This window comes from Bubalus kerabau, chromosome 4, assembly GCF_029407905.1.
Source record: "Bubalus kerabau isolate K-KA32 ecotype Philippines breed swamp buffalo chromosome 4, PCC_UOA_SB_1v2, whole genome shotgun sequence".
Classification (NCBI taxonomy): Eukaryota; Metazoa; Chordata; class Mammalia; order Artiodactyla; family Bovidae; genus Bubalus; species Bubalus kerabau.
Window position 1 is genome coordinate 174,633,560 of NC_073627.1, and position 10,088 is coordinate 174,643,647.

The window sequence follows — 10,088 nt, forward strand, 5'->3', positions numbered from 1 at the left end:
TTCACTTACCGAAAAGCTCATTTATGACAATGTTTTGGTCTCTGATTCTATACTATAATCCTTTTGAAGTTGGGGGCTATATCTAATTCTTCACATCAACCTTAGTACTCGCCATAATGCTTGACCTCAGCATATCTTCTGGAAATTAATTGACTGTTCTGAGTACTTTCTATAAATTACAGCAAAGAAGTCTGAAGAGAGCCAAAGGTAGCTCTTATAGAAACAAGAATAACCCCTGAACAATGGTAATGCATAACGTAATTCAGACTGAGAAACGGCAAACCCAGAGAGGGTTTTCTCCCTTCATGTTTATCTTTGGAGGCCTCATGTGAAATATGACTATGAGAGTCTTGGTCTTGCTCAAAATTGTCTTGTTTTTCTTCTCTTTCCTGGCCCTCCCCCACCTCACTTTCTTTTTATAATGTTCTTAAAAGTTGAGAATGGTTTATCTTAGCATTTGTAAGTTTATTTGTGGATGCAATTGCGAAGCTCATCATGTCAGTTTTATGAGAAGTCTGAGTCCATTGTCCTTAGAAAACGAAAATGATTAACATTGATTTGTTTTGTTACCCAATTGTTTAAATTATAATAACTCTCCATCAGGGTTTTTTAAGTACAGCTGTGTTTATGGATTAAGATCTACTGACTCAAATATTTACAGTGTTCCAAAAATTACGAGAACATACAGTGTCAGGAATTTTCCATAGGCTGTTCCTTTGAGCCGAAGTGAGTTTCTGTTCAACTTGAAGAGAAGGCTTTAGACGATTTCAGAGGACACGGACAGGTCTATGTAATTCATCCCCAGACAGGCCCCAAATGGAATAGCTCCACAGAAGGGAAACATTGGTCAAATGGTCATATTAACAGCCATCCCAGGCTGTATTAACAGAGCAGAGATAAAAGGGTAGAGGCCCCAGCATTATGAAGGACAGACCCTACTAGCTTATCAAATCTAACCTGTTGCTTTCCCTTAACTTCTATATTGCTTAAAGATGCCTCTGCCTTTAAACATTTGAAACACAGCTGGCCTGGAGTGGGGACAGAGAAGCCACTTTCTAGTTCTATGATCTGGGACAAAGCATTTTTCTATATCTTTTGTTCCAATATATGAAATAAAGGTACGTAGGGGAACATGAAAAGACATCATGGTTCTCTGCACATAAATATGTTCAGTGGACTCTCAGGGGATTCTTTTTCCTTTAAGCCAGATTCTGCTCTTGGAAACATTGGCTTCAAAGTGGTAATTTTCCCAGATGAATCTTGTAAATAGATAGAGAGGACACTATCTTGGAATTTGAGCCTGAGGGTTCCAGCTTGTCTCTTCAGCTGTTGCACTTCTCCTCCCTTGGTTCCATCACGTATCTGTCTACTCTTCGTGCCTAGCTTGAGGCTGCTCTATGACAGGGCTGTAAATGCTTTAATTGGCCTTGTGTGCTATGTCACAGTGCCAAGTTCATGGTAAGACCTAAAAAAGGGGTTTGTTGAAGAAACAGAGAAAAGGAAGGCGGTAGAGAGGGAGGAAAATGCAAAGGGAGGAAAGGAAGGAAGGAAGAAATCTACAAATAAAATAAGCATATTTCAGTTCAGTTCAGTCACTCAGTTGTGTCCGACTCTTTGTGATCCCATGAACTGCAGCACATCAGGCTTCCCTGTCCAACACCAACTCCTGGAGCCTGCTCAAACTCATGTCCATCAAGTCGGTGATGCCATCCAACCATCTCATCCTCTGTTGTCCCCTTCTCCCCCTGCCTTCAATCTCCTGCCTTCAGTTAGGTGAGCATATTTGTCCTACCCAATTCATAGGATAGGTGGGAGATGGAGAGAGAACACACACATAAATAACCCACACCATCTTTATAGCACTTTATAGTTTACAAACTACTTTCACATCCATTATCTAATTTGATTTCCCAAAGTCCCTTGAACTAGGTTGGACAGGGATAAATAACCCCATGTCTGCTTGGGGATTGAGCTGATACTCAGATCATTGAAATTATTCACCCAAGGTTACAACAGGTAAATTGTGGGTTGGGACTTGGCCTCCATTTTTTAACTTAAAATACCCTGGATAATACACCATTCTAGTTAGACGCACTTTTGGAATTCAGAGAAAGAAAATATAAATTTGAATTAAAAGAATGACAAAGAAGACAGTTAGGAAATATATTTTAGATAAGTTGGTCATCAAAGCATTATTTGTCCAGAAAGAAAATTAAGTTTTATAAGAATTTCCAAAGTAATTGATAGAACATAATGCTTAAACCATCTCTTTCAGAATTTTCCACAGTTTATTGTGATCCACACAGTCAAAGGCTTTGGCAGAGTCAATAAAGCAGAAATAGATGTTTTTCTGGAACTCTCTTGCTTTTTCAATGATCCAGTGAGTGTTGGCAATTTGATCCCTCATTCCTCTGCCTTTTCTAAAACCAGCTTGAATATCTGGAAGTTCATGGTTCATGTATTGCTGAAACCTGGCTTGGAGAATTTTGAGCACTACTTTACTAGCGTGTGAGATGAGTGTAATTGTGCGGTAGTTTGAGCATTCTTTGGCATTGCCTTTCTTTGGGATTGGAATGAAAACTGACCTTTTCCAGTCCTGTGGCCACTGCTGAGTCTTCCAAATTTGCTGGCATATGGAGTGAAGCACTTTCACAGCATCATCTTTCAGGATTTGAAATAGCTCAACTGAAATTCTATCACCTCCACTAGCTTTGTTCATAGTGATGCTTTCTAAGGCCCACTTGACTTCACATTCCAGGATGTCTGGCTCTAGGTCAGTGATCACACCATCGTGATTATCTTGGTCATGAAGATCTTTTTTGTACAGTTCTTCTGTGTATTCAGAAAACTAAGATCATGGCATCTGGTCCCATCACTTCATGGGAAATAGATGGGGAAACATTGGAAACAGTGTCAGACTTTATTTTGTGGGGCTCCAAAATCACTGCAGATGGTGATTGCAGCCATGAAATTAAAAGATGCTTACTCCTTGGAAGGAAAGTTATGACCAACCTAGGTAGCATATTGAAAAGCAGAGACATTACTTTGCCAACAAAGGTCCATCTAGTCAAGGCTATGGTTTTCCAGTGGTCATGTATGGATGTGAGAGTTGGACTGTGAAGAAAGCTGAGTACTGAAGAATTGATGCTTTTGAACTGTGGTGTTGGAGAAGACTCTTGAGAGTCCCTTGGACTGCAAGGAGATCCAATCAGTCCATTCTAAAGGAGATCAGTCCTAGGTGTTCATTGGAAGGACTGATGCTAAAGCTGAAACTCCAATACTTTGGCCACCTCATGTGAAGAGTTGACTCATTGGAAAAGACTGATGCTGGGAGGGATTGGGGGCAGAAGGAGAAGGGTATGACAGAGGATGAGATGGCTGGATGGCCTCACTGACTCGATGGACATGAGTTTGGTGATGAACAGAGAGGCCTGGCGTGCTGCAATTCATGGGGTCGCAAAGAGTTGGACACAAAATCCAACTACTTGTTATGGTGTTTTGAGGGTAAAGATGAAGGTTTTTGAAGTCAGACCTATCTGCTTTTTAGTACCAATTCAGATACTTATCCATTCTGTGACCCTGGATCATGTGGACTTTGAGTCTGTTTTTCAATCTGTAAGTGGGTTTAGTAATACTTGCTTCATACAGCAGTAATGAAGCATAAATACAATAATCTATAGAAAACATTGTACATGTTAATAATATGGCCATTACTCAGAAAGGGAGAACGGTTCCCTTTGAGAACCTCGTTGCATTTCTGGGACGCTATCATTCTAGGTGAGAACTGTGTCTTGTCCTGGCATTCTCTTCATAACCATAGAACAACAAGCCTAATCCTTGTCAATCCACCTGACAACAGAGGTAATCCTGAAAAATGCTGAAACATGGGCAGTTCTCTCCCTGGGAACATTCTGTGCCAGGCAGTGGGAAAGAGCTGAAACGCAGCAGTGGAGGCTTGTTGAACTCTGCTTGCATCAAGTACCTCACCTTCCTGGAGACACTCCCTCCCAAGCTTTCCAGCCAATATCCTAGCCTGGCTTTGCCCACCTTTTATACCAATCTATGACTGTGTCTGACTTCTTTACAAAAGTGAAACTAATCTGCAAAAATTTGCTTGATTTATTCACCGATTGCTTCAATCATTCATTCATTTATGCAAACCATCATGACTGCATCTGAGTGTCAGGTCCCTTTCTGATTTTGCACAAAAATAATGATTTTAAGGCAAGGGTCACTGAATCCCCATTCTAATAGCTGAGGACTTAGAGCCTAGTTAAAAGAAATGGTGCAGGACTGAGAAAAGAGATCTGAATTAGAATTCTCAGTAGCATCACACATTTGGAATAACTTATTTTATCTCTTTGAGCCTCAGTTTTCTCATTTGATAAAAGGATGTAATCCTTTCTATTAAGGGTTCTTGGAAGGATTGTTGAAGAGATGTGTTTAAATCACTCAACAGATAATAAATATTCATTGTATGCCCCCTCTTCCTTGACATAATATTTCAGAGAAAAAGGAAATTGATTGTTTTAAAGGTGATAAGAAGACATAAGAAGGATAAGACATTCATCTCTCCTAGACATGTTCGCAATTAAATATTTTTGAATGAATCATTGAAAGAGTGAGACTCTCAAAGACTTGATGTGTGTTTACTTCACATTCTTCAACTTTTCTACCAAAACTAACCACTCAATAAAATTAAAATTGTGAAGAGTTCATGCATCCTGAGAACCAAGGAATTACAACATTCTAAATAGATAAGGGGGAGAAGGTGATGGCACCCCACTCCAGTACTCTTGCCTGGAAAATCCCATGGACGGAGGAGCCTGGTAGGCTGTAGTCCATGGGGTCGCTAAGAGTTGGACATGACTGAGCACCTGCACTTTCACTTTTCACTCTCATGCACTGGAGAAGGAAATGGCAACCCACTCCAGTGTTCTTGCTTGGAGAATCCCAGGGACGGGGGAGCCTCGTGGGTTGTTGTCTATGGGGTTGCACAGAGTCGGACATGACTGAAGTGACTTAGCAACAGCAAATAGATAAGGGTCTACAGAACTGTTCCAGTACATTTCCATTTTTCCTCTTCTCATTCTACAGGGAGCTCTGCTACTTCATACCTGTTAAATATTGCTGGACCCATCAGAATAGCTCAAATTAGAAAAAAAAAATGACAACACCACATGGATGAGTATGTAGATAGAGTAACTTGGTACAATAAGAAGGATAATTTAGGAGAGGTTAATGAAGAGATGATTTATGAAGGCGTGATCATGGCCAGGGAAATCAACAAGAGATGGTGCAGCACACGAGACAAGCAATAATGGAAGCTACTAGCATCCTTAGCCTGATGGGAAGAGTAAAAGGAACAGTGTTATTAGAGTCTAGAGAGATCGGCCTATGGTTGTGGTTCATGAGCTCTGAAAGTGGTGGTGGGCTTTGGATGAATGACCAGTCACTGCTTGTATGTGACCTAACAAGGAGCAGAAGAATAAAATGCCACTCTCAGTCATCTCTCTCCCTTCAATCTCTCACCTGTTCCTCCCGGGGGCCAAATCTAACTGAACATCAGTGGGCAGATGTTGCCCACTGATCTATCATGTAGATAGATCATCACTGATCTATCATGTAGAGGTCTGCCTCTCAGGTCAGAGAGCAGATGGGAAAGCAAAGACTAGTCAACATAAGCATCATAATTAAGAGAAAATAGAGGCTTGAGGAAGAACAGTGATGTGGCTGGCCCACGTGAAGTTTCTTTAGCAGTTACTTTCTGGCAAGCACTATTCCACATGCTTTTCCTTGCATTGATTAGCTGTGGGGACCTACATGGAAAGGAAATCCAAAAAAAGAGGGGATATATGTATAAGTATAGCTGCTTCACTTTGCTGTATAGGAGAAGCTAATACAACATTGTAAAGCAACTATACCCTAACAAAAATTGAAATTAAAAAAAGACATTCTCTCTTATTCATTTTAAATAACGACTGTGTCATGGAAAAAAATCCAACAAGGCACTGTGAGTCTTGAGGGTATTCTTTAAATAGCTCAAAAACCAATTATTTATAGAAAGTGACTGCCAGCACAAGCATTTCATATCCTTTGTGGATAATGAACAAGATTGCTTTAGGGGTTAAACAACACGTTTCATAGGGTGCTCACGGAAAATGCTGCCAACAATAAGATGCCTTAAAAACACGTATATATGCTGCCTAGCAATTCACACTGAAACCTTCCTTCTCTCTTTCTCTCTCTCTATTGCTGACTTGGAAGTTCAGAGTCTTTGAAAAATGTTCTTAATGATACTTAATATGTTATTTTTGCTCCTTGTATAAAAATAAACATAAAATAAATTCCTTTGGGAACCAAAAAAAAAAAAATTATCTCATTGAATTCTTACACCAATGCTATGAACACTCTTAAAACTACCAAGTGAAACTGAAATAGTCCATATTAAGCTGTTCTTGATTGGGTTATATAAAATACCAGAAGCATTTAATCAGAGTCGACAAAATGTTGACAGAGGGGGGAAAAGCTGTAATAGTGTGGAAGGTGGAACCTCAGACCCCAAAGCTTGTCATCTGCCAGAGGTCTGGGCATTTGTCACTTAAAGGAGCTGTGGTTGAAGAATAATTGTCCCGCATAGACGTCCGTGTCCTAATCCCTGAGTCATGAGAACATGTTAGATTACATGTCAAAACAGGCTCTGTAGACGTGATCGAGGTTACATATATTAAAATAGGAAGATTATCCTGATTTATCCTGGCTGGATTTTCCAGGTAGAAGCAGAGGAGTTGTGGTAGAAGGGAAGTCAGGGCGATTGCAAGTGTGAGTATAATCCCCAACAGCTGGCTTCTGTGATGGAGGGGGCAGGTATGAGGGCTAAAAAGGGGCCCTGAAGAACTCAGAGTGGCCTCCAGCTAACAGCCATGAAGGAAATAGGGACTTTTGTTCTACGACCTTATGGATCGTGGACTCTGCCAACAACCTAAATGAATTCTTCCTTGGAGCCTCCTGTTGAGAGCCCAAGACAGCTGGCAGGTTGATTTCAGTATTATGAGACTGAAGACAGAGGAACAGCTGAGTGAACCCAGGTTTCTGGCCTAGAAAACAGTGAGATAATAAATATGTGTTGTTTTACTTCACTGTGTGTGGTAGTTTTTTGTTTTGTTTTGTTTTTCTCTTTTAATGGCAGCAATATAAAGCTAACACAAGTGTGCGTATAACTTGGTTTGGAACCCCAGAAGCTCTGAGCTCTGTGGAGACATTCCCGTCCAAGCTCCTCATACTAAAGGAATCTTAACTTCTATCTGCCTCTTAAATATTGTTGTACCCATCAGAATAGCCCAAATTAAAAAAAAAAAAAAAAAAAAGAATTGACAGCACCAGATGGCTGAGCATGTAGAGCAACCAGAACTCTCATACAATATTCATGGAAATGTAAAATGGTATGACTGCTTTGGAAATACTTGTTGCAGTTTCTTATAGAACTAAACATATAACAATACTATCCACCAGTAATCCTAATTGTAGGCATTGGCCTAAGAAAATAAAATCATATGCCAAAAAAAATACCTTTACATGAATATTCAAAGAAGATGTAGTCAAAATAGCCCCAAACTGGGAATGGCCCAGGTTTTTATCAATAGGAGGATGGAGGAGAAAAAAAAAAAACAAAAAAAAAACACTGTGATAACTTCATAATAGAGGATATGATACAAAATGTCCAGAATAGGCAAATCCATAGAGATATAAAGTAAAATAATGATTGCCAGAGGCTGAGAAGAAAAGATTAAAAAATGCTTACCCCTTGGAAGGAAGTTATGATCAACCTAGACAGCATATTGAAAAGCAGAGACATTACTTTGTCAACAAAGGCCCGTCTAGTCAAGGCTATGGTTTTTCCAGTGGTCATGTATGGATGTGAGAGTTGGACTATAAAGAAAGCTGAGTGCCGAAGAACTGATGCTTTTGAACTGTGGTGTTGGAGAAGACTCTTGAGAGTCCCTTGGACTGCAAGGAGATCCAACCAGTCCATCCTCAAGGAGATCAGTCCTGGGTGTTCATTGGAAGGACTGATGTTGAAGCTGAAACTCCAATACTTTGGCCACCTGATGCAAAGAGCTGACTCATTTGAAAAGACTCTGATGCTGGGAAAGATTGAGGGCAGGAGGAGAAGGGGACGACAGAGGATGAGATGGTTGGATGGCATCACCGACTCAATGGACATGGGTTTGGGTGAACTCTGGCAGTTGGTGATGGACGGGGAGGCCTGGCATGCTGCGGTTAACGGGGTCACAAAGAGTCGGACATGACTGAGTGACTGAACTGGAACTGGAACTGGGACAAAAAGAAGGACTGAGGAGTAACTGCCAATGTGTATGGGATTTCTCTTGGTGGTGATGAAATTTTCTGGAATTAGATAGTGGTAATGGTTACACAATCTTGTGAATATACTAACAACCACTAATTTGTAAACTTTAAAGGGGTAAATTTATGTTATATTAATCATATCTCAGATTCTTTTTAAAAAAACATAAAAGAGAAAGAACAAATTACAGACTTTTACTATAGGAATCTTTTTTTTAAATTTACTTTTTTATTGAAGGATAATTGCTTTACAGAACTTTGTTGTCTTCTGTCAAACCTCAACATGAATCGGCCATAGGTATACACAAAAAAATGGAATGGTTCACAAATTTGCATGTCATCCTTGTGCGGGGGACATGCTAATATTCTCTGTGTCATTCCAGTTTTAGTATATGTGCTGCTGAAGTGAGCACTACAGGGATCTTAATTACTGTATGCCTCTTAACTATGTAATGACACAGATGAATCTCAAAAACTTAGTGCAAAAGAAGCTTCACACAAAAGAGTAAATAATGTCTAATCTCACTGATGTGAAAATCTAGAAGAAGCAAAATTAAACTATGGCAAAACCAATTAGGAAAACTAGTTGCATTTAGGATGATAGGAGTGAAGACTGTGGAGTGGGATGAAAAGATTTTGGTGTGATGGTACTGTTTTATATCTTGATAGATGTTTGGGTCACAAAGGTATATGCATTTGTCAAACCTCATCAAATAGTAACTTAGGATTTGTGTATCCACTGCATGTAAATTTCATCCCACAAAAAATAAACAAATACTGAACTTCAGTAAAGCCTATGTAGGCATAAAAAACAATATTGTATTGTCAGATAAACAGAGGGATGGATGAATAAAGCAAGCATATAGTAAGATGCTAATTGTAGAATCGAGAATTATGTTTGAAATTTTCATAGTAATAAGTTGGCCAAAAAGTTTGTTTGGGTTTTCCATACCATCTTATAGAAAACTCAAATGAACATTTTGGCCAATGCAATAAAATGACAGAAAAATACTGCTTTCTCTTTTCTTGAATATTTATAATGAAGGGTGTTGTTGTTTAGTCACTAAGTCATGTCTGACTCTTTGCAGCCCCATGGACTGTAGCCCACAAGGCTCCTCTGTCTATGGGGTTTCCCAGACAAGAATACTGGATTGGGTTACCATTTCCTTCTCCAGGGATCTTCCCGACCCAGGGGTCAAACCTGCATCTGCTGCACTGGCAGATTTCTTCATGGCTGAGCTGCCAGGAAATCCCCATAATGAAGGATACTCATCTCATAATACCGTCCAAATTATTGTTCAACAGCTCTTGATGTCAGAATCATCTTCCAGACAGTAAGATTTTGCTTTAATTCCATCTATCAGCCCTTGTTTCATCTTCTGGGATCCTCTAGATAAAGTCTACTCCCAAAACCCTTTAGAAGCCTGCCTGGGGTAATGTAAGAACATGAATTATGGAGGCTTCATGACCTGCTTCTGTCCCTACTACGTCACTGCTCTAAGTGTAGTTCTCCAACCAGCCACCAAGGCATCACTTGATAGTCTGTTAGAAATGCAGAATCCTGGGCCTTGTCTCAGCACTACTGAATCAGAATCTGCAATTTAACAAGATCCTTGAATCCTCTGAGTGCAAGTCAAAATTTAAAGAATAAGCTGGAGCAATAAAGCAAAAATATAAATGTGCTTGTACCAGGGTAGTAGCATTAGGGAGAGTGAATTCAACAG

The 10,088-nt window shown here is 39.8% G+C and overlaps 1 non-coding gene across 1 annotated transcript; it reads right to left on the reverse strand.

Annotated features, from left to right (window-relative positions):
- Positions 1 to 8,670: 8,670 nt before the first annotated feature.
- Positions 8,671 to 8,777, reverse strand: LOC129651860 (U6 spliceosomal RNA). Its single transcript, XR_008714367.1, has one exon. It is a non-coding gene; the product is annotated as a U6 spliceosomal RNA (small nuclear RNA).
- Between the last annotated feature and the right edge of the window lie 1,311 nt (positions 8,778 to 10,088).